This window comes from Chionomys nivalis, chromosome 7, assembly GCF_950005125.1.
Source record: "Chionomys nivalis chromosome 7, mChiNiv1.1, whole genome shotgun sequence".
Lineage (NCBI taxonomy): Eukaryota > Metazoa > Chordata > Mammalia > Rodentia > Cricetidae > Chionomys > Chionomys nivalis.
In genome coordinates, this window is record NC_080092.1 from 17,170,931 (window position 1) to 17,196,064 (window position 25,134).

A 25,134-nucleotide genomic window follows, 5' to 3' on the forward strand; every position below is an offset into this window, starting at 1 on the left:
AAATCTGGGTCCATGTAGAATAATAGCACTAGGGCAGGGACAGGAGCCGGCACTAGTAACCTATTCCCCTTGCCTGAGGTCCTTAGCCGCCACCCAGCTAGTCTAGGCTGAGGAGAATCTTATTAGCTGGGCCTCACCTTCCAGAAGCCATAAATCAAAATGTTATGGTCTCAACCCCAATTGGCACCACAGTGTAATTTACTTTTAAGCAGACAAATGAGTATTTTGTATAAAAATCATTCTCCTTTAAATATTAAGGGGGTGGGGGCTTTTCCATTTTCCTCCATGTGACTTTTATTATGTCTTGAGGGCAAAGACTTCCAATTTCAGGATGGAAATCAATGAGAAACATGATCGAATTTCGGAAACACGGTGTTAGAGCCCACGGTTTTGAACTGCGTCCAGAATTCCAAAGGCTGTGTTTATCTATCTCCACGACACACACTGACTTTCCGAGCTCACTGAAGCCCGTATTGCCTCACAGCAGAGGGGCCACAGCTTTGTGAGGACAGAGACATCTTGAGATAAGCACATTTCTGTGTAACCACTTCTGTGACTTGTGGTGAAGAATAAATGAACCCAGCTCAAGGGGAGAGAGAGGGAGAGAGAGAGACTCTGACCCTTTAAACTTGGGAGCCCTAAGGGGTCAAGAAAACAGTCCCAGGTATGTCTGGGAGATGGGCCAGTAAGTGAGAAAATGGAAGTGATCCTCACAGGATGACGTTTCTCTCAAGATCACAGTTCTGAACAGAGGACAGGGAAGACCAGATGTCTTCTTCGCAGCCAGTTATGAGTAAAACGCTCCTTGAATTGTTGGTCCTTACTGCCCTCACCTTGATAAAGTTCTGAAATTTCAAACCTGTAAGCTTTTGGGATACATCTTGCTATAGAAAGTGGGGTGGTCCCTGAGCAGACACCAGCTGAAAGGGAATGTGGGAAATCTAGGCTCTAGGAACAGCCCAGGATATTATAACTACCCGAGATGTAGTCTGTTCTACCTTCTCTTGGAGGTAAGTTGTGCAAAAATTGGAGGTGGCTCTTCCTACATAGCCCAGGCTGGTTTGGAACACATGATAGCCAAAGGACTAAGATTACAGTCATGTGCTGTTCTGCCCAGCCTCCAGTTCATTTCTCGCATACTTAGTTCATGCATGGAGATTCCTTCTGGGGAAACAGACAAGATGCTCTTCTTGTATGCAACATTCACTACAGGCATGGCCCATGACTAGGTTTTTGGTGACGGTAAGACCTGAACTGGCCACGCCACTCAGGGTGATCCTGCTCCCGTGGCTTCAGGAAGGCAAGATGGCTGGGTTATCAGCCTTGTCAAATGAGGCCCATTAGGGCCAGACCTGCTCTGCCCTCTTCTTCCTGTCTCTCACACCAGACCTTACTCCCACTTTTTGGGTCTCCACGTCCTTTCCAAAGTTGTCGTGGCAACAATCTACAAGCTTTCTTCTGAGGACAGATGTTTTTTAAAAAAATCTCCAGCTCTGTGGCAAAACTATCGGTCAACGAGCAAGATGACTGATGGGTCTGAGGGATGTTTCTAGAATAAGATCTTTCCCCACAGCAGAAACGCGGTAATTAAACTTTGTTACAGTTGGGAGAACAAAGTTTCCCCAAGCAGACTGTCGGTTCCGAGTGCAGTGCAATCAATACTGGAGTGGAAATAAGGTCACAGTCCCAGGCATGCATCATGCCGGCTCTTCTCAAAGGGAAAGCCAAGTCTCCCTTCTACTCAGACACATCGAGACCGGGCTGGGCACCTGCACCTGGGGGAGGAAATCATCAACAGAGCTTCCAGTGTTCCCGATAGCCCGTCTTTTCCTGTAGAAGCTGCTCTTCTGCCTGCAGACGTAAGAACTGCCGTTACGTGGCCCTGGACCGCCTTGGTGTTGGTTGAGTGTGTCTGACTTTAACCAGAGTGCAGTGGGAGCCGGGGACAGACTGACTCCGGTATCTGAAGCCAGGCTCCTCAGGGAGTTGCCACCTGCCTTGCTAGGCTTCTCTGGCCTCTTGTCTACAGCTTCTCACTGGGCTGAGTGTGACCTGCATATCAACATGTCTGTGTACTGAATGTACATCGTTTCTCTGTGATATAATCCCCCAAAAACCCCAACATTAGCTTATGTGCAATTTGTTTTTTAAAGAAGCCAGTGTTGGAGAAAAAGAAATGGTTTGGTTGGGTGTGTTTTGAGTTGGTTGATTTACATATATCATATTTTAAGGGTGATTTAAAAGATAATGAGGGTAATTTCCACTACACTCAACTTTTGTGTTGACTGTAGTTACCAAATTTATTATTCAATAATCTTTTACTCCGCTAACTTAAGGATTCTTATTTTTGTGAATATCACCGAAATAAAGTTGATTTCAGCTGCTCATGTTTGAATTATTCTGAGCTTTCGTTGGGCATGCTCAGGTGACAGGACTTTATGAGCACGTGGTGACTAGAGTTCCAAAAGCAGGAAGTTATGACCGTGTATAAAAGGGACACTTTCTTACTGTACTTTGAAAACGCACAAGGGAAAGTTCTTTTTACACCATTAACCAGGTATTCTTTTTTTTTTTTTTTTTTTTTTTTTTTTTTTTTGGCAGTTTATTATTTTATTTTATTTTTTTTTTTTTATTTATTTTTTTATTCTTTTTTAATTAAAATTTCCACCTGCTCCCCGTTTCCCATTTCCCTCCCCTCCTCCCAAATATTGCCCCCTCCCCCCACTCCCCTCCCCCTATCCCCACTCCTCTTCTCCTCCCCCCACACCATTCCCCCTCCCTCTCGATACTGAAGAGCAGTCCAAATTCTCTGCCCTGCGGGAAGACGAAGGTCTTCTATCTACGTCCAGGAAGGTGAGCTTCTAAACAGGCTAAGCTCCCACAAAGCCAGTTCATGTATTAGGATTGAAACCTAGTGCCATTGTCCTTGGCTTCTCATCAGTCTTCATTGACCGCCATGCTCAGAGAGTCCGGAATCAACCCATGCTTATTCAGTCCCAGACCAGCTGGCCTTGGTGGGCTCCTAATAAATCAGTTCCACTGTCACAGTGGGTGGGTGCATCCCTCGTGGTCCTGATTTTTTGCTCTTGTTCTCCCTCCTTCTGCTCCTCATTTGGACCTTAAGAGCTCAGACCGTTGCTCCAAATTGAGAATCTGTCTCTACCTCGATCCATCGCCAGATGAAGGTTCTAAGGTGATATGCAAGAAATTCATCAGTATAGGATAGGGTCATTTCAGGTTCCCTCTCCTTAGTTGCCCAAGGTACCAGCTGGGGACATATTCCTGGACACCTGCGAACCCCTCTAGAGTCAAGTCTCTTGCCAGCCCTAAGATGGCTCCCTTAGATAGGATATATACTTCGCTGCTCCCGTATCCATCCTTCCTATATCCCAACCATCCCAATCCCCCGAGCTCCTCCCATCCTCCCCTTCTCATATTTCTCATCCCATTTCCCCTTTGCCCCATGCCACCTCACCCGCAAGTTCCCAGTTTTTGCCCTGCAATCTTGTCTACTTCCCCCTCTCCATGCGGATGACTATATGATTTTCTTTGGGTTCACTTTCTTATTTAACTTCTATAGGATCACACATTATATGCTTAATGTCTTTTATTTATGGTTAGAAACCGATTATGAGTGAGTACATCCCATGTTCCTCTTTTTGGGTCTGGGATACCTCACTCAGGATAGTGTTTTCTATTTCCATCCATTTGCACGCAAAATTCGAGAAGTCATTGTTTTTTACTGCTGAGTAGTACTCTAATATGTATATATTCCACACTTTCTTTATCCATTCCTCCATTGAAGGGCATCTAGGTTGTTTCCAGGTTTTGGCTATTACAAACAATGCTGCTATGAACATAGTTGAACAGATACTTTTGTCATTTGATGTGGCATCTCTTGGGTATATTCCCAATAGTGGTATTACTGGATCTTGGGGTAGGTTGATCCCAAATTTCCTGAGAAATCGCCACACTGATTTCCAAAGTGGTTGCACAAGTTTGCATTCCCACCAGCAATGAATGAGTGTGCCTCGTTCTCCACAACCTCTCCAGCAAAGGCTATCATTGGTGTTCTTGATTTTAGCCATTCTGACAGGTGTAAGATGGTATCTCAAAGTTGTTTTAATTTGCATTTCCCTTATCGCTAAGGAGGTTGAGCATGACCTTAGGTGTCTTTTGGCCATTTGAATTTCTTCTGTTGAGAATTCTCTGTTCAGATCAGTGCCCCATTTTTTTATTGGGTTCATTAGCATTTTAAAGTTTAGTTTCTTGAGTTCTTTATATATTTTGGTGATCAGACCTTTGTCTGTTGCAGGGTTGGTGAAGATCTTCTCCCAGTCAGTGGGTTGCCTTTTTGTCTTAGTGACAGTGTCCTTTGCTTTACAGAAGCTACTCAGTTTCAGGAGGTCCCATTTATTCAATGTTGCCCTTAATGTCTGTGCTGCTGGGGATAAACGTAGGAAGTGATCTCCTGTACCCATATGTTGTAGAGTACTTCCAACTTTTTCTTCTATCAGGTTCAGTGTGTTCAGACTAATATTGAGGTCTTTAATCCATTTGGACTTGAGTTTTGTGCATGGTGATAGATATGGATCTATTTTCATTCTTCTACACGTTGACAACCAGTTCTGCCAGCACCATTTGTTGAAGATGCTCTCTTTTTTCCATTGAATACTTTTAGCTCCTTTATCAAAAATTAGGTGTTCATAAGTTTGTGGGTTGAAATCAGGGTCTTCTACTCGGTTCCATTGATCAACTTCTCTGTTTTTATACCAATACCAAGCTGTTTTCAATACTGAGGCTCTGTAATAGAGTTTGAGGTCAGGGATTAACCAGGTATTCTTAATGCAAGCCATGGGCCTAAATGTGAAATCACAGACTCATAGATCACCATGCAATTTAGTTACCGTTGCAGTCTCCGCCAACTAAGGGCTAAGCTAGTTTGGCCACAGATGGACTTGAACTATGTACAGACCCTGGACACACAGGTGAATTGTGGACAGTATCTGCAGAGGAAAGAGTAATGAGGAAAACCAGCAGCAGCTGGAGCGAGTGCTTTGTTTTAAGTAATATGTTTTACCCTCATTAAATGCATTAATATTCATGAGTAACGGGTTATATACATATAAATTTCCTACTGTAATGACCCAGATCCTGCTAGCCCTCCCCTTTTCCAATAGATACTCATCATCAGTGTACAGCATGATTTTATTATGACTAGAATAGTGTGGTGTGCAATTTATGAACGTATTACCTCTTTAAGAGCCTGTGATCTGAGTTCCAGCTGAGGCTTAGCTATCTTTTGCCCTCTGGGGTGTTACCATAGTTTTGAAGCACAGTACCTGGCACATGGCTGATTCTCAGCAATGTTCAACAAATGGGATAATGGTGTTCAGGTGATACCTGGAGCTACCATGGGATAATGATGGTCAGGTGATGCCTGGAGCCACCTTGGGATATGGTGCTCAGGTGATGCCATGGGATAATGATGGCCCATGACAAGATGCCAAATTCCTAGTTCAGTTGCCATCCCTCTTGGGTAGTGTGGGAAAAATCATGGGCCCAGATCTTTCCTCTTCATCTCTCACGGCAGTTCTCCCATGCCCTTACTAATTCTGCCTTTCTGGGGCTCCATCTCTACACTTCCATGAGCGGTCCCTGGGGGTGGGTGGAGGCAAGCCTCACTCTTCATTCCTTCACTGCCTCAGCTGTGTGCTCTCCAGTCCCCAAAGCCTAATAAGGTCTAAAATTCTGGCAGATTGGCTCTCCAGAATCCACACCCATGCCTGAAAGCTCTAGGAAGGCAGGGACTCTCCCTTGCACTTCTGTTTGTTGTACAGGGGTAAGGTGGAGTCCTTCAGAGTGGTGTCAGGGAGGGCACCCGGAAGTTGTATAACCCTGTTCTCTCATCTGTAAAATGGGCCAATCAGATTGGTTTTTCCACAGGGTATTATAGTGGCATGAGCAGAGCTGAGGTACATAAGGGAAGTGACACATGCCAGGCAGGTCATAGAGGTGTGAGTGATGCTAGTGTCCCAGGAGGGCACCCTTGAGTCTGACATCAAGGACAGCACAAAGGACCCATAGAACCTTTAACCTCCTGCCCAGCCCACCACTTTTCATCTTAGGTTGCTTTCCCCATGTCTGGCTACCTCATGTAGAATCTAGTAGTGTCAGGTCTCCTACGCTTGGTCCTCCAGAATCCCCCTTCTCCCAGCACAACCAGCTCCGCAGTGAAAGGCAGAGGCTTCACCCTGTTCTTTGTGTTTTGCTTTTGCCCCTCCTCCCCCGCTGCCAGCCTGCTCCCATCGCTCACCCTGACAGCCACAAACGCCTATTTATTTGTCGACTAACTTCCTGGTGGTTTAATATCCCCTTGAATTACTGTACAATCTCTTTCGAGTTATATTTGATTATTTTTCACATTTAAAAACATGAACACACTTACCCAACAATGGCACGTGCCGCTACGGTCAGGAATAAAAAAAGTACATATGCATCTCAAGACAAGTAGTCAGTCCCTGGGAATTATGTCTCTGGCATGGAGGGAGATCGCAGTGATAGGTGCCATATAAATGCATATGAGACAATAAATAGTTACAAAGGGAGAGGATGCTGAATAATTAATCCGCCGCCTCTCCAGGAACGTTCTTTATAAATCTGTCCCCGGCGTTCATTTGTTTTTTTACGGAAGCAAATATTTAAAAGTGAAGAATAAGTTATGTCCAGGAAGGAGACATAAAAAGAAAAAAGTCAGTGGGGGGGAGGTAGAAGATTATAGATGGCGAGGGCTCTGAGACTGCTGTAGCATCCACGGATGCCATTTGCTAAGGAGGTGAGGTGGGGAGAGGAAGGAAGTCTTGTTAAGGGGAGAGCATTGGATTGGAGACTGATCTGAGCACTTGGCATCCTGCTTACCTGGACCCAACTCTGTATGGAGCTGGAGAAAGACAAACTCTGGGAATTTATTCATAATGTTCTAGAACCCATATCCCTACCCCTGAGGAAATGGATCTTTGAGGAACTCGGGATAAGATTAGGATTTATTGTGACCCAGGTCATACTTTGGTTTAGATTTGTACCCCTCTCTGTGACAGGCACTTACTGCCTCTGCAAGTGAGTCATTTTTGTCTCCAGAGTCCTGTTAGATGGTCCTGTCCTGTAAGTCCTAGAAGAAACTGTAGCCCACAGTCTCTAACAGTATCCGAGTTGTATGTTTTTTTCTCTATTTCTCTCTCTCTCTGTGTGTGTGTGTGTCTGTCTCTGTCTGTCTCTCTCTCTCCCTCACACACACACACACACACAGAGACCAACTTAAGCCCTTCTTCTAATGTATCCTTCAGATGCATTAGATGGAGTTCAACTCCCTCCTCCCTTCTCTACATGTCCTAAATACCAGTGATGCCAGTGATGTAAGTTTCTATTCAGAAGCATCCAACCAAGCTTCTTGGGTCGGTCGTGTTCACCTTAGTGAGAGATATGATTGTTTTTCTCTTTGTATATTTCAGATCCACATTGAAAAAAAAAAGCAGACACATACTTTTTGCAACGGCTGCTGCTGCTGCTCTCTCTCTCTCTCTCTCTCTCTGTGTGTGTATGTGCACGCATGCACACACATGAACAAACGCACACATGTGCAGGCCAGTGATGGATGTCAGGTGTGTTCCTCAGTCACTTCACACTTTTCTGAGCAGAGTTTTTCGCTAAACCTGGAGCTCATGAATTCAGCTGGATTCAGTCAGCAAGCTGCAGGGATTTTCCAGTTTCTGCTTCCCCAGCCATGGGAATGCAACTGCATGCAGTTGTGCCTGGCTTTTTACACAGGTATTGGGGATCCCAACCCAGGACCTCATGCTTGTGGGACTAGCGTTTTATTGACTGAGCCATCTCCTGAGTCGCTGTGACTTTTCTTTTTATTAATGATGCTTTGGGAGCATAAGTTTAAAGTTTGGATGAAATCTGATTTATAAGTTGTCTTAGGGGGCTACAAAAGGCTGTAAGTACTTAAGAAAACATGTTGTTGACATTTGTTTTTAAAGTTAGCCTTCTCTGAGTGTACGATCCACACACTGCACTCCAAAGCATTTGTCTGAGAGGAGTGAAAAGGTACTTGTCCACGGAAGCCCCATGCACAAATGTCACAGTAGCTCTGTCTGTAGTGGTTCAAAATGGTAGAGCCTGAATGTCCATGATGGGGTGAATGGGCAGAGGAACTATGGTGTGTCCACACAATGGTGCACTGTGGGAAACAGCCACATGTAAGACTGATCCCAGAACATGTTAGTAAGTTAGCTGGCTGGGAGGATTGGAGCAACGGAGACACAAAAATCTCTAGAGATTGCCAGGTCTACAGTGACAACAGAAACAGAAGCAGTTACCTGTGCTGCGAGGAATAGAGGAGGTAGAAAGGGCGGGAAGAAACTTTGGGGATAATAACTGTCATGAATTTGGTCTTATGACAAAACAAGTAACATATTATGCTTTAGCAAGTACAGGTTTACAACAATTCAATTAGATCTCATGTATTTCTTTTTTAACAGGAGTTTGATTTTTATGATTGCTTTTAAAATTTGTTTTCTTTATTATTTATGTGCCCATATATCTTTAGGGGTCTTTGCACCAATGCATACATGTGTGCAGGTGTCCATGGAGGCCAGAGAGTGCATTGAGTGCCTTGGAGTTGAAGTTACAGCATTTATGAGCCGCCTGATGTGGCACTGGTAGGTGGGTTCCAGTCCCCAACAGAGCACTAAGGGCTGTTAATCTCTAAGCCGCTCTCCAGCTCTAGGACTTTGAATCTTTACAGGAAAGGTTCTTCAATTTATAACCTTTAGGAGTTCTTAAAATCCCATTTTCTAACCTTTGATTTTAGTCCATTTTTCAGCTACCACGGAGCCATGAGCACAAAGTGTGCTCCCAAATCTCAGCCTCTGAGCCTCTTCTGGCTCTTCCCCTCACTCTCATCTCCTCCCGCCAATACCGTCACCAAGGCCACCATGACCACCACCACCATCATCACCACCACCATCATCACCACCAGCATCTTCATCATAATCATCACCATCATCATCACCACCACCACCACCACCACCAGCAACAGTGCCATCATAAGCATCACTACCATCATCACCACCAGCATCATCACCATCATTATCACCACCACCAGCAGCAGCAGCAGCAGCAACAACAATACCCTCATAATCATCACTATCATCATCACCACCGTCATCTTCATCATAATCATCACCATCATTATCATGATCATCATCACCATTGCCACCAACGTCCTCAGCTTCCTCCTGGCTCTCTCTAACTTCCCTGCTTCCTGGAAGCAGTTGTACCTGCCAGTGATGACAGGATCCTACTGGGATGAGGGATATATGCTCAGCAAGGCAGGGCATTCACAAACCCAATCAGTGTCATAGTGTGGACACTCTGCTGGTACTGAGGCTTCCTTCCCCTCTCCATCCCTCTTCCCCTCTGTTGCTCTTTGCCCACTTTGAAACCGGGGTCACCCACACACCAGGCAAGTGCTCTACCACTAAACCAAACCCTTAGCTACTGCTTCTTAATGGATAGTCTGAGGAATTTACCAAGGCTAAGTACTCGACAGTGATATTGTTGGCTCACCTTGGATCATGTTCAACTTTTCTAGGCATTGTTAAAATATTTTACAAAAGGCACATACTAATTTACTTTCCATTACATATATATATGTATATACATACATATATATGTGTGTGTGCGCGCATATGTATGTATTTATGTATGTATATAAATGTTCTTATTCTATATTCTTAATGACTTTTCATTAAATTTCTTAGTTCTTGTCAGAAGGATGACTGTAAAATTGTGACTCACTAATTTAATTAATATTTTTAGAGTATTTTTAGGTTTGTAGTAAAACTGAGCATGAAGTGCCCTGTTCCCTAGTCCCTGCACACACTCCCCCACATTGCACTCTGCATCAAAGAGGTGCTTCGGCTACCATTGAGCCTATAAGCACCCCCACAAAAGTCGTGGTTTGCAGCAGCTCTTTCTCAGTGTGTCACACTCTCTGGACCGCCACTGTGATGACATAGCAGAGTTTTCTCGTCTCTGCATCTCTCATGCTCTGCCGATTCTCTCCTCCTTCCCAATACTCTGATGATCTAGTCTTTCTATAGTCTCTGTCTTGTCTTTTTCAGGCTGCTGTGCAGTTGTAGTTGGATCAAAGAGGGTGTGTCTCTTCTGACTGGCTCCCTTCGCTTACAATGTGCGATTAAGAGTCTTCTACGTCTTTTCAGACTCAGCAGCTCATATCCTTTTGCACTGAATGTTGTTCCCGTGTTGGGGTCGCCCACAGTTCACCCATCCATTCACAGAAAGCCATTTGGGGACTTTCATAGGGCTTCAGTTATATATTTTGTTTTGTTTTTCGAGACAGAGTTTCTTTGTAGCTTTGAAGCCTGTCTTGGAATTAGCTCTTGTAGACCAGGCTGGCCTCGAACTCACAGAGATTCTCTTACCTCTGCCTCCAGAGGGCTGGGATTAAAGGCATGTACCACCGCCACCTGGCTGGTTTCAGTTATATATAAAGCTGCTGTAAGTAGCTACGTGTGCAGGCTTTATTCATGGTTGAGGCAGTGTTACATGTTTGAACTTCACTGGGGTAAACATGAAGGAGCTGGTTTTCTGGGATGTATAAGAAGAGGGGGGTGTTGAACTTTTAGGGAACTGGAAACTGCCTTCCAAAGTAGCTATGCAGGCCTGCATCTCTGTCAGTGAATGACTCCCTATCACCTCACATTCTCATCAGAGCTTGACGCTGTCAGAGGTTCGGACATCCTAAGAACTGTGTTGGTACCAAAGTTACCTCGGTGAATCCCTTAGTGATGTAAGAGATTGAAACTCTTGTCTTATGCTTGCTCTAATCTCTGGCAAGCTGTCTAGATCTTTCGTTTGCATTTGAATTAAGTGACTCTTACTGTCGTTGAGTTTGAAGAGTTCTTTGTATGTTGGAAATGGCTTTTAATTAGATGTGTTTTCTGCAAATGTCTTCTCCCAGTCTATGCTTGGTCTTCTTGTGTCTTCTCAGAAGCTCTTCAATGATAATGGCGTCCCACTTACAAACCCTTTCTTAGATTTTGCTCTGGTTTTGTAGCTAGAAAGACACTGCTGTGCTCAAGGTCACTAGTATTTCCTCTGTTGTTTCCTTCTGGGAGATTTTTGTTCTGAACTTCACCTTTAAACCTCTAAGTCCGTGATCCATTTGGAGTTAATTGTTGTGGAGTGAGTGAAATCTGTGTCTAGATTCATTTTTTTCTGCATGTTCAATGGCTCCAGTATTATTTGCAGAAATGACTGACTTTTTCCCACCCATTGCCCCTGCTCCATGGACATTCTTTTTCTTGGTGTTCTCTTCTGTCCATTAAGCTAGTTCTCATTTTTTTCTCACCAGTACCTTAGTGTCTTCATTATCGAAGCTTTGTAGTACATCCTGGCCCCTCTTAGGGCCACTCTCCAATTCTGTTGCTCTTTAATACTGAGTTGAGAGCTGAGTCTTTTATTTTTACACAAAAACCTTCAGAGGTCTGTTGTTGTTCACAGAATAGCTTGCTGGGCTTGGACTGAGCCTACCCACTCAGCTGTGAAGAATTAACATCTTCTCACTCATAAACACAGCATGTCTCCTCATTAATTCAGCATTTGAGGGCTTTCCTCATGTAGACTGTGTCAGATTTACACTTCCATTTTTTGGGGTGCTGCTATAAGTGGTAAGGGGTCCCACATGTTCATTCTTGGTGCACAGACAAGTAAATTGGCTTTGAGGTCTTTGTCTGTTGACTTGCAACTTTGCTATCACCATTTTTGTTTCTTCCTTCAGATTGTTTCAAGATAGCCACGTCCTCTGTGAGTAGTGATGGTTGAGACTTCTCCTTTGCACCCTCCCTTTTCTTATCTCCTCCCCCATTGCATTGGCCAGGTTTCCAACATAGCGTGGGAAAGGAGTGGTGAGGGGGGACATTTTTAGGTTGCTCTTAACCTTGGCAGGAGAGCATCTAGCTTCTCAATACAAATATGATATTAACCATGTTATAATTTTTTAAATAGATTTTCTTTATCTTTCTTCTATCCCTAGCCTGTTGAGGTTTAATCATGAATAGACGTTGAATTTTTGTCAAATACTTTTTTTCACATCTATTGATACACTTTTGTTATGTAGATGTGATGGATTGTATTAATGATTTTTGATAGTTGAATTAGTTTTACACATCAGGAGTAAGTCTCATTTTATTGAAGTGTATATTTCTTACACTTTCTTAGATTCATTTTATTAATGTTTTGTTATCTACCTGCCTGAGAGATACTGGACTGTAGTTTTCTGCTAATGCCCCTGTCTGGTTTTGATGTTAAGGTGACGGTGATAATAAGAAATGTTTTTCCTTTATTTCATATTCTGAAAAGGAGCAGAGGAGTTTAATTTCTCCCTGAAACAGTGGAATTAGTCAGACAGCCCATCTAGGCTGGCTGTTTTCTGTTTTGCAAGGTTGCTTTTTGATTCAATTTCTTTACAGTTAAATGTTAATTCATATTGCGCTTATCTTTGTGCACGAGTTTTGACTTTTTACTTTTAAAGAAGCAGCCCATTTGAGATAGTTTGTACAATCTGTGGGCATGGAGCTATTTCCAGTGCTTTAATCTTTATTGTATGATGAGATCTGTAGGGAATCACTTCTGATGTTATCAACCAGTGTCTTTCCTCTCTTCTTCCCTGCTTCCCGGGCTGTCGGCTTACTGATTTTACTAACCTCTTCAAAGAATCAGCTTTGGATGTTATTAATTTTCTCATGTTGACTTCTTGTTTCCAATTTACCTGATGTATGATCTAATTTTTATTATCTCTTTCTGCTTTTTTAGATTATTGATATTTAATTATTTTTCCTAAGCCACACTCAATGCTACAAATTCTCTTCAAATCATCGCCTTTGCTGTGCCGTGAGCATTTTATAACTTGTGTTTTCATCTCACTTTAGTTCAAAACAGCCGTAGATTTCTCTTGAGACTTCGCTTTTGGACCCGTGTGTTATTCGGTGAAGTGTTGTTTAATCTCTGAGCATTTAGGGATCTTCCAGGATTTCTCTGCTATTGATTTTTAGTTTAATTCTAGGCTGGTTTGGGAACAGACGTGATATGATTTATATTCTTTTAAATGTGTCAAGATATGTCTTAAGGCCCAGAATGTGACCTCGTGCCTGTTTCATGTGAGTGGGAAGAGCGTGAAGTCTGTTTGTGTGAGGCGAGTGGTCCCCGGCAGTCCATTGCACCCGGCAGGGTGATAGCATCCTTCAATTCAACTGCGCCCCTCTCTGGTTTTTCTTAAGGGATCTGGCCATTTGTGGGAGATGGGTGTTAAAGTTTCGGACTGGAATAGTGGATCTGCTGCTTCTCGTGTTATCCGCTCCAATCTCACGCATTTTGGTGCTCTGTTGTTAGGCACACTTCTTCAGTGAGCATCTGTCTTTGTCATCTTTGTCTGCCGAGCCTTCATCATCATGACACGCTGCCTTTTATCTCTGATAACTTCCCCCAGTTGGTCTGAAATCTCTGTTAGCCACCACTGCTTTCTTGGACCCACTGTTGACAGGGTGCCCTCTTCGCTCTTTGTCCTCTTCCATCTCCATTCAAAGTCAGGTTGGAGGCTTGTTTGTGACGTGGTAATGGAGAGGGTCCTCCCTAATATGCTCTCAGAGCTCTGAATGTCCCCTGAGGATCCAAGGGTCTAATGTTTGATGGTCTAATGGCCACACCTTGAGGAACGCTGGCCCATGGCTTCATGTCACTAGAGTCAGTGATAGAAGCCTTGGGTCAAACGTAACAATCGCAATGGCCTTGCAGCTGGAAAGGCCACTGCTGCTTCTTCCTAAGGGAGCTGCGCAGATGGGCTGGGCTTAGCTCAGGTCTTCATAGCCAACCCCTAATGCTTGGAGACCCTGTTCACACCTGAGGTCTGAGCTCTTCCTCCCCCTCCCCCCAGCGCTGGAGCCTGTTAATCTATAATCACTGCCGAGAGGCTCCCAAAGAACTGTTTAAGGTTTAAGGGCAATGCCCCAAGCTGTACACTTTAAAGAACCCTTGGGAAGAGTGATGGATGTGTCCTCTTCCCTTAAAATATGAGGAAAAGAATCTGCACAATGCTTTAAGGAAATTTCCCTTCCCTTTTAGGCAAAATACATCTCTGATCTGCCTCTGGTCCACACCAGGGTCATGAACCTGTTGTTCACAGAGAACGTAGGTTGAAAGATGGGTTAAAGCCACTTCTGGAAAGTTTGAGAAAGCCTGGGTCTCACACACACACACACACACACACACACACACACACACACACACCTGGATATTCCTTAGAAGGTGCACCTTATGCCTCTGACATTTCTGTGTCAGCGATCAAATGTCACACGGAAACTTGGCCCTACAAAATACGCCACAGCTCAACCCTCTCTCCCCCTTCCACACTGGTAACTGGCCGGAGCCTAAAGCTTGTCCCAACTGGTTGGAACCTTGGCATGAGGTGATGGGTGAGAGAGGTGGTGGAGCGGGAGACAGAACCTGGAGGGAGTGACATGGCTGGTGGGATGCCATGAGCTTGGAAACGGCGGAGGCTGCATGCCATTGAGGATGAGGGCCTTCCAGAGCAGGGCTGACGAGGCTTCAGACAATGTCCTGTCCCCTCTGTCCCATGCCAGGAGGCCTCAGCCACCTGCAGCTGCCCAAAGAAGCTCCTCAGAGTCAATGTGGTGGATTGGGAGAAGATGCCGTACCCCCAGTGGAGCAGGCAGCCCAGGGCAAGTCACATGCACAGACATCGGGGCCAAGTACTAGAGGCCACCAGGCATCCCTCTGTCTCCCCAAGCCAAGGCCAAGGACCCTCGGTGGGACCCCCTAGGCTCAGCATCACCTTCCAGATCCAGCAAAATCTCCCCTGGGACAGAAACCCATACTGACACTTGCCCCAGCAAAGTTGAAATACTATGAAGCCATGGTGTCTTACTGTGGCGACTTGGGATCCCACACCGCCAAATGTGGCATCGCACAGCCCTCTCGACTGCTCGAACCTGACTTACCTGCAAGAGAGAACACAGAAGGGTGACAGCCACATCCCTCTGGACCAGCACAGCCTCTGGAGTTGAATTGGTGCAACCCCTTGAATCTAAGCTAATTTGGATCTGGCAGAGCTCTCCCCATCAGCAGGGGCCAAGCAGGGGCTGTCTCATGTTTCTCTAAGTCTTGACCTTGACCAAGTCAACAGCTTGAGAGAGATATCATGAGACACCGGGGCAGGGTCGGAGAAGAGGCTCTCCCCAGGGTACAGGGCAACAGTCATTGGGTAGAGGGAATCAAACAACCACAGCAAGAAGGTGTTTCTGGAGAGCTAAGAGGTAGGGATGCATCTGGTTTGATTTGTTTTTTGGGGGGGCGGGGGAGGAGGGAATATCAATATCAAGGTATATTCACTTTTTAGTAATAAGCTATTGCTGAGTTTTAAAAATCCTCTGCATAAGTACCAGCCAAAAGGAATGAGCATCACTGGGTGGCGTTTAGCCTTCCTTTGGAAGACCATCCTTGCCCTACTTGTTCAGAAACAGTGTCCGTCCATCCTATGCCAGGCTTACCTTCTCCTTTGTTTCCTCTTGTCTGAGGTCCCCAGGCTGAGCTTCACAGTTCTCCAGCTTAGAGAGTATGTTGGGATGTTACAAAAAACGGAGCTGGGGATTCTCCATAACAAACCTCTCCCAGTACGCAGACATGCCTGGTGCACACTGGGAAATTTTAGCAAAATGTGCCCCTCGTGTTAAGTCCATTCCTTGTGTGTATGTGGAATAATGGCTCTTCTGTTGTCACAACCTCTGAGAGCTGGTAGAAAAGTTCTCTGTCCACAGTCTGCTCTATGGGACTCACTTTAAGTCAACATGGCTGCCTGGAATTTGGGAACACCATCCCTCATGCAGGGACACAGAGTCAAAACTGTAAGACAAATGTCCTCGATTCAAGATGGCGGCTCTGGTACACAGTAGTTTAGATTTAATCAGTCCCACAACTTGTCAATGTCTCTCTTACACCATGCTGGCTTAGGCAGTGCTCTTCCCTGAATGCCTCCCTACACTGTTGATATACTAATAAGCGTCATGAGTCTCTGCCCACCACGCCCTGGCTATTGCACCATGGTCTGTGTCTCATGTGATGAACCTGGTTCTCATACCAACTACGTGAGTCTCTTTTGACACCGCTCTCTTGCCCAGTTCCATAACAAGTCATGTTGATCCCATTTGCTGGAATTCTCTGGAATGAACTACTGCTAGCTTTACTCCAGCTTCTGACCTGGGAAATGGCTGCCTAGCAACCATCTTGGGCCATGAAAGACAGCCATGAATGGTGCCAGCAGATGACAGAAGAACCCAAGATCTCAAGAAGTTGCTGCACCAGATCAGTGCCAACCACCTCCTAACCCCTTTCATGTGTGAGAGGAATGAACTTCTATACTCCCCGAAACAACTTTGTCAAGGGAGAGGAAGTTTGACTATGCACCGCTAAACATCGTGTCCCCCCCCCACCCCGAGTCACTGAGGCACAGAAAGTGATCTGACCCACAAATAGGAGCCCTCTGCTAAGACACGCCTGACTTCTTGGTTTAGTGTGACTGGGGGCCTGAGAGAGGAGGGGTGGAAGGCTCCACAGGTGAGATAGAACCATGGGATGTGCAACCTCAGAAGCCTCAGGTGGCCCAGTGATTAACACTGCCCAGAGCACAAACCCTGTCCATCCGCCCGGATGCCTAGAGAGGTTCCATCACTGCCCAAGGCAACAGAGGGGGTTTGAGTAAGAATGGCCCCCATAGGCTCAGACAGATTTGAATGCTTAGTCATCGGGGTGGGACCTTGATAGAGGAAGTATGTCACTGGGGGTGGGTGGGCTTTGGGGTTTCAAAAACCCAAGTCAGTCTGTTTCTTTTCCTGCTGCTTGTGGATCTAGTGTAGAACTCTCAGTTACTTCTCCAGCACCGTGTCTGCCTGCACGCTGCCATGCTCCCGGCCATGATGATAATGGACTGAAACTGTAAACCAGCTCCAAATAGCTGTTTTCCTTTATGAGAGTTGCCTTAGTCATGGTGTCTCTTCACAGAAACAGAACACAGATGAAGACAGCAGCTTAGATAGTGGAGGAGATAGGATTCACACGCAGGAAGAAGTCTGGCTCCCAAGTCCTGCCTTCAACTGCTAACAACCTGGGAGTGTTTTTGTTTTTTTTTCTTTTTCCTTCTGGGGCCTGGGAGATGGTTCCGTGTGTAAAAGCACTTGTGATGTGTGTGCCTGAGCACCTGAGTTTAGGCCCCAGAACTCACTGTGGAAGGAGAGAAAAAGCTGTCAAAATTTGTGCTCTGGTCTCCATATGGGTGCCATGGCAACAGCTCCCCCCTCACTAATAACAGCCAAACATTTAAGAGGACTCCAACAGATGGGTGTTTTATATATGTAGCAGTGATTTATGAAGTGCCAATTCTATTTCAAAACTGACTCTCATTTACAAGACAGAACTCCAAATAGGGCCAACTCTTAAGCTTTTGTTTTTGGTGTAGTGTGGATGAGGTTACCCAAGTGGACCCTAGACGGCTGTCACCAGTCATTGCTGGAGAAACACAGTTGGCTGTCAGTTTGGAAGGAACTAAAGATCGTCTGAGCAGAAGGCTCTGGGTTTCTTATGATGTCAGTAGCAGCATCAACTATGGACACAGACCTCAGCTGAAGAGAACTTGGGTGGAATCCTTAGAAGAAACAGAAGGACAGGAGCCTGCACCTGCAGCATAGGTGTTGGACCACAGAGAAACCCCGCTTGGTCCCGACCGTGAGCCTCTGTGCCTGAGCCTCAGTGCCTTCTCCAGGCTGCTGCTGCCCTCTGCTGGTCATTACTGGACTTGGCGCATGTCTAGCAGAGCATGGCGTTGGAAGCCAAGGGACAGGTATCTTGGAGGCTCCCAGGATGCTTCCTCAGGGGACATGACACCTACAGGCCCTGTCATCCTAGTATGACAAACAGTTGCATGAGCTGTCAGGGGTTGAAGGAAGAGGGCGGTTTATGTACGGTCTGTCTCCAGGAACTACTACTTTGGGCTCCAGGACTGGGATGAAAAGGACACTGGAGGGGTTGACTAACAGGAGAAGGAAGGCGTAGAAGAGGTGCCCAGAGCACTTCATTGTCACCTTTAACCTCAGCCTCTACACCCAGAGCAATGGTTGCTAATAAGGGTTTCAGAATCTGTCACTTAGAATAACAAAATAGCCTCTTTCCCTTTGCTGTCAAGGCAAACTGCCTGACGGATCTGGGCCTCTAACATCAAAGGTGTGAGTTTGGGAGGGCTACCAGGTTCTTCTGGAGGCGCCGCTCATCCCGTGTGCATTTGGACCACTCCAGCTGGCATGTGAAGGGAGGACTCCAGGACGCTGGGCATGTGGGCTAAGGCACAATCGGGCATCGGCACCAGGATTGCATAAAGCCACCAGCAGACCAGGGATGCCTAGACCCTCCTCCTCACTCTCCTGACCTGAAGTCATCTGGCTGCCTCTCATAGAACAGGTGGCCTTGGTCTTTGAGGCCTGTTAGTTCCAATCCGTTCTATGACGCACACACTGGAATGTGGGAGATCTCTGAGCCCAGCCTGCATCTCTCAGGGAAGCACTTCTCCTCCTGGAGCCCTCTTCACCTCCTGGATACTTCTCTCTGCTTTGCGTTCAACCAAGATAAACAAGAACACGCAGCTCTTTTCCAGAGTCCCAGGCTGGTATATGAGGATCGATGGGTTCGGCAAATACTCATGGGATGCCTGTTCTGAGCCTACCATTCAGGGGCTGACAGTCAGGAGGACAAACTAGGTGGCCTGATAGCCCTGGCAGAGTGTGTTCATCCAGGAAAAGGCAAGGGAGAGGGCTGAAAGGAACTATGCCAACGGGGGAGGAGATATTACGTTAAATAATATGAAAGTCAGGGGGCATTAAGAGTGAGGGGAGAGGAGTCCGCCTCCCCGAAGACTGCACTGGCCATGGCTCCAGCATCTGAAGAGGCCCCGGTGGTAGGGGTATGGATTCACATTTCTGGGCTGTCAAGGAGGCCAAGGTGGATGGGTTGAAAGCAGTGAGCTGTGGAGAGGAGGTCAGGGGGGTGTGGGTGTCGAGGAGAGCATGGGGCCTGTGCCTTTTTCACTCCGAGTGAGAAAGAAAGCAATAGAAGGATCCTGAGCAAAGGTGGGCATGGTCTTTCTTGCTTGGTAGGCACCCCATTGTCTATTGACACCCCAGTTTCCTAAACTGTGACTTGTGGCCCCATATGGAGTGCTATTGGTGAGTGAGGGAATCGCCCATATATATAAGTTTCTGAGCACAGAATGACCAAAGACAATTTCAAAACCCAAAAGGTAATGGATCTGGTTATTCCCAGCAGGCCTCACCCATGTGTGCTGCAGGGAGAAGCAGAAGCTATGTAGAGGCCTGTGTTCTGAATACACGCTTGCTCTGCGCATGCTGCATGCCTCCAAGATTATTGCCTGCTGCGAATTGCAATGGGTTTTTTTTCATATGCAGTTTCTGCTTCATAGAAACATAATTGTTTGATTACAGGAAAAAAGTCCTAACACTTTCCTACTGTCATTCCTCAGCATATAAGTATCAATTTGGTACTATCTTTGGATTGTGCTGTGCTAGAGTGCTTGACTTCAAAACTTGCTGTGTGAGTTTCGGCCGGAGTCTCTAAAACAAAAAGCATTCAGTGAATTTTGGCTTACGCTTAGGAGAGAATTCTCAACAGTTTTCCGAAAGGACCCTACACAGACTTCGCCACTGTATACATGTTCACGCTAAAGGATGCCCTCTGCACTCACGATTATAAAATAAAATGTGCCTGTCAAATCTCTAGTGTGGTGTCCTGCAGTACTGACTACCCAGCCCTGATTCAATTCTTCATGTAAAAACAAAGACACACGCCCATCTCATTAGCATGCAAACTTGATTTCCCTTTTTAATACATGGTAAAGTGAAACGTATAGCAGAGATTTGTTTTGAAAAGCAATGTACAATTATCAGTAAATGAGTTCTATAGCGATGTCATAGTGTGGTTGTGAAACTCTTGGGGGAAAAGGAGTAATGCTTGAAGGATTTCAAGAAGCCCCAGGCTGAAAGGGATCGGGCAGGCACCAGGGCAGAGAAAGTGATCTAGGGGGAGAGTCAGGGGGCATGTGCACTGTGGTGGTTGCTTCTGGATGGGAAACCTTGCTGGGTGCTGAGAGCTGGGAGGAAGGGATATCACTGGAATGTCACAGCTGGGCTGATGGCTCCCGAGAGAACAACGCCCGTTTTCACTAAGTACGTGTGCATGGGATGTGGCTGGGATGCACGCAAAAGGGTTCTGATTCACTGTGTTTCCATTTCTGCTCATTTCACTCCGAGTATATGCGATGGTTGTGCCATCCTGGCTCTGTCCCTTTAAGCCTTGATGTCAGAGGGGTGGCTGCATGCCTGTGAGCCTCAATCTTCCTATGGCCAAAGTAAGGTGATGGGGTGTGTGTGTCAAGAATGTTTGCAGAGCAGTAAGGCTCTGGGAAAATGCTCACACTTCACCTTCTGCCCCCTAAACACCGTTTTCTCCTCCTGCCTGGGCTCTGGCTAGCATAGGACACGGGAGAACCAGCAGTCGGTCCTCCCGAACAAATACAGATAAACCCAAGATGGAAAACACTCATTTGGGGGTCTGGGATGCGGGTTAGAGACCCTGCCAGCATGATCCCGGAGCCACCATATTAGGGGAGCATTGGGGACAGCCCCTGTTCCAAGTTGAGAAGTTGGGGTGCCCCTTCTACCTCTTGGAGGGTTCGGACTACAAGGAGGAAAATGGCTGTGTGCAGGGGGTGTTCCAGGTGCTGACATGGGCATTGCCTGTTTGCACAGAAGGTAAGGGGGTCACCCCTGAAGAGGTAGTGTGAAGATATCTAAGAGACTTGAGCTCTTGAAATATCAACCTTAATGAGTCTTCCAGATCCTCTTATATTAAAAAAGAGGAAGCAGAAGCAAAAGCAGAAACAGCAGAAGAAGGAGAAGGAAGATAATAATAATAATAATAATAATAATAATAATAATAATAATAATGTCAGAGGGATGAAGCAACATGCTTAAGGCCACACAGCATATCACAGAGCTGGATTCCAAGCAGGTTATCTGACAGTCTAGTTTGTGGTTTACTGATGACCCGCCAGTGCTGCAACTCCTAACAGAGATGCCTGAGGAAGTAACATGTCACACACCACACATAAACCACATAGACACACAAACACAAATCACATAAACACACACACAACACACAAATCACATTAACACACACACACACACCACACGAACCACATAAACATACTCACACCATATACATACACAGGCACACACATTCACCACAATACACCACACACACAACCACACACACACACACACTGCACTCACATACACCACACACACAACACACATACCGCAGTCACACCATACACACACACCACACATCATATACCGGACACACCACACCCACACCACCCACACCCACATCCACACACACACACTATTTCCCTCAGTATCTAAGGCAGTAGCGGCATGGTGCTCACACATGACCTAGGCTACTTGTCACTCAGGACAGAACGGGCACGCTCCATCAGCAGCCATGCTGCTGCATTGTTGAGGAGATGGTGATGCTGTTCCGGCCTCTGAACTGGCTGATCTGCCTGAAATGCTTACTCCCTAAGATCCGAAACACTCTCCTGAAGACCTGACTATGGAGCCCGGCGTCTTCTGTTTTCCTGTCTATGCATTATCTGCACAGCCAGTAGTGCTCCCTCCCCAGGGCAGACGTGACTCTATAACCTTTCCAAAAGTTTAGAATCAGTCGGCTCGAACCTGTCATGCCCTCTTTGGACACCAGGTGGCGCCCCACACCGCCCCAAGTTCATTGCTTTTTTTTTTTTTTTTTTTCCTTGTTAGAGCTTGTCGGGGGAGGTCTGACTTCCCCTCTAGGAGGGGCTTTCCTGATTTCAATGGAGAATGACTCCACAGAACTCACAGAAGAAGAGGGGCAGAATGGCCACTACCAGACTAAATTCCGGGCACAGACCCCAAACAGCTTCTATCCCATGCTGGGGACGCTGTGGGGGCTGTCCTGTGAAGCTGCTGCTTCTTTGGTTGACCCACTGAACTGCCATTGTGGCCGTCACTGTGGCATCAGTGACACCGTTTCCATTTGTCATTTCACAGAGGTCATGTGACCTGCCTGAGGTCACAAAGCTGTGAAGTGCAGAGATGGGGTTCTAACATCAGCCTGAGGGATTTCTTCCTCTGTACCCACTTGTTGGTCCCAGTGACCACCTACCATCACCACCCTGGTGATCTGGAGGGAGAGCATCCCTGAGGCTGGCCCCTCTGTGGGCTAGGGCTCGAGGGAGGGGCTTGACATTTGCTGGTTTTGGTTTCTGTCACTCAGGTGTGGTCATTACTTCAGGTCACATCCCAGGTGTTAGTGTAACAGACAGAGTCTTTGCATGGGATGAGAGGAGCCCAATGGGAGAGGGAGCTTGCCCAGGCTGCAATAGAACAGAACCAGCTTCTGCCTCCTCAAACTTCCTAGGCCTCCCTGTGGGCCAGGCCTTAAGCTTTGCAAGACAGGGCAGACACAGGGAGAGACTCAGGGGACACACAGAGAGGGGAAAATGCTGGTCACTGTGGTTTGCAGCCAGGTACTTGGGGAACACGTGAGTCTGTACCCCATGCATTTATTTCCCTCCCAGTCTAGAAGCAGACACAGGCTCCAGGACCCCTGATACAGGTGTGTGCTCTCAATGTAGACGCTCTTGTGACGCAGGGGTGGGCTCTGAGCTGGGCTGGACTCCAACGGAGTGTGGCTGGCTGTTTCCACTGTACCGCACTGCTGACTAGCCAGGGCCCTGAGGGTGGGCTGGGAAGGGGCGGCACACTGTGGCCTGTTGGAATGTCCCAAAAGATGATGGGTAGGACACACAGCTGTGGCCAGCTGCCGAGGTGCCAGCTCTAGCCTTTGCTATCTCTGGAACTGCCCAGACGATGGAGAGGTGGTCTCCAGGTCCAGGAGGGGACGTTCTGGAGCATAGAGCATGGCATCAGACTATGCTGAGCACTGGAGGAAGATGTAGGAACTGCATCCCTAATGCGAGCCTGCTCTTAGCTTCCTGGCTGCTCTGTAATCAGCCCCGTGAAGCACAAGGTGGGGGCCTGGAGTGCTGCAGGAGGACAATGACATCTGTGGAGATGGTTCTGTTTGTTCTAGCTGGGAAGCCCTGTGTCTCCTCAGCCTTCTCTTTGGAACTGGAGCTGTGTCTGGGAAACCACACACACTGTTGAATGGAATGGAAGTGGACACAGCCATTACGGAGGATGAGCTGAAGGTTCCTGCAAAACCTAAAGGTGCATCTATCATGACCTAGGTACCCCACTACGAGCTGCATCCTGAGGAAAGTCAGCAGTGTGCCAGACACTTGTGAAGAGTGCCCGTGCTCATGCCCACACTTCACAGCTAAGGCAATGTTACCAGCCCAGGTGCCTGTCAACCCTTGGGAGAGGGGTAAAGACAACGTGCTATATGTACATAATGAAATTCCTCAGTCGTAAAGAGGAATGCAATTATCTCATTGGAGCAAAATGGGTAGAACCCGAGGTGGGGTCATCTATTTCTGCCGGTCTCTGCTGCTCGCTCCTTTGCCTGTGCAGGTGGGGAAAGGTAAGTATAATGCCAACTGCCTTTGCTCACCTGTGCAGACTAAAAAGAGGTGGCCCATCCACCTGAGCAGAGAGGAGTGGTTACTGGAGACAGGAACAGGGTTCATGAATGGAGGGTAAACGGAACCTGCGCACCCTCCGATCACGTTCTGAGTACCACACTAAGACACGCTAATGAGTGCATAGTACATGCTACCCAAAACCAGTTTTGATAGAGAGAATGTCAAAGGTCAGTCGCCAAGAACTGGTGACCATTATGGTGTCATAGGGTTTTGTGTAGGGACAGCAGCACCCCTCTTACCATCTTCTAAGTGCCTGCTGTGTACCAGGGACTTGATCTCCCTCCTGGGAGCTCCGACCTCACTGCACACGATGCAGCTGCTTAGCCAGGTTGCTGGCCGGCTAGGACTGGAGTCTGCTACATGTCTTCTGTATGTGCAAGTTGACAGCCATTGTTGCACCAAGCCGAGCACCTGCCCTGCTCATAGACTAGAAGCTCACAGAGGGAAGCCATCACCCTGCAGTCACACACTACTGGAGCCCACATTTGATCCTATCTCAATCCTCTCACCCATACTAGCAGCTGCCTTTGCTCATGTCCTACCCTGGACAGGGAAAGGAAGCAGCCTCCAGGGATGCTCTTGTCTGACCCCAGCAGCGATCAGAATGGCGTCCTCCAAGCCTTAGTTTCTGGGCCTGTGAGATGGGTGCAAGATCAAACTCAGGGATGACATTTTAAGACAGTCTTGGAGTCTTTTGCTCTCCTCCTACCTCCTTGCCACACTTCCTTCCTTACCATGAAGCTGTTTGTCCCTTTAGAGTACAGATATTTTCCAGGACGGGTCCCCTGACCTTGGGACATGCCTCCGCTCTCCTGTAAGCCTGTTCATACTTCACACTTGCCCCTCTGATTAGAGACTTCTTGTTTCCTAGGTCATATCTCATCTCGGTTTCAAGACTTACAGTGGCTCTAAGCTAGGCAATTTTCACCTGCCCCCTGCTTCTCTGACCTAGGCTAAGTGGAGGTACTTACAGGACTTAAACAAGTCCATAAGTCTCACTGCACTGAAGAGGAGAACGAGAACATACTGATGAGCACTCAGCATTCTATCCAACCATTCGCCCTTCATCCATTATCCATCCATCCATCCATCCATCCATCCATCCATCCATCCATCCATCTATCATTTATCCATCCAACCATCCATCATCCATCCATCTATCATCTATCCATCCACCCATATCCATCCTCTATCCATCCATTCCATCCACTACTCATCGATCCATGAATTCACCTATCTATCCAACATTCATCCAACCATCCATCCATCAC

General features: G+C 46.7%; 1 protein-coding gene across 4 annotated transcripts in view; it reads right to left on the bottom strand.

Moving 5' to 3' along the window:
- The window catches only part of Kcnip1 (potassium voltage-gated channel interacting protein 1), a 380,756-nt gene that overhangs the window by 72,850 nt on the left and 282,772 nt on the right, over positions 1-25,134 (bottom strand). Inside the window, exon 2 of one of the 4 annotated variants that reach the window (XM_057774256.1) lies at positions 15,029-15,101. The exons of the other annotated variants lie outside the window; for them this stretch is intronic. The gene's annotated coding sequence lies outside the window, so the exon portion shown is untranslated. The remainder of the gene's footprint in view (positions 1-15,028; positions 15,102-25,134) is intronic. 4 annotated transcript variants of the gene reach the window in all.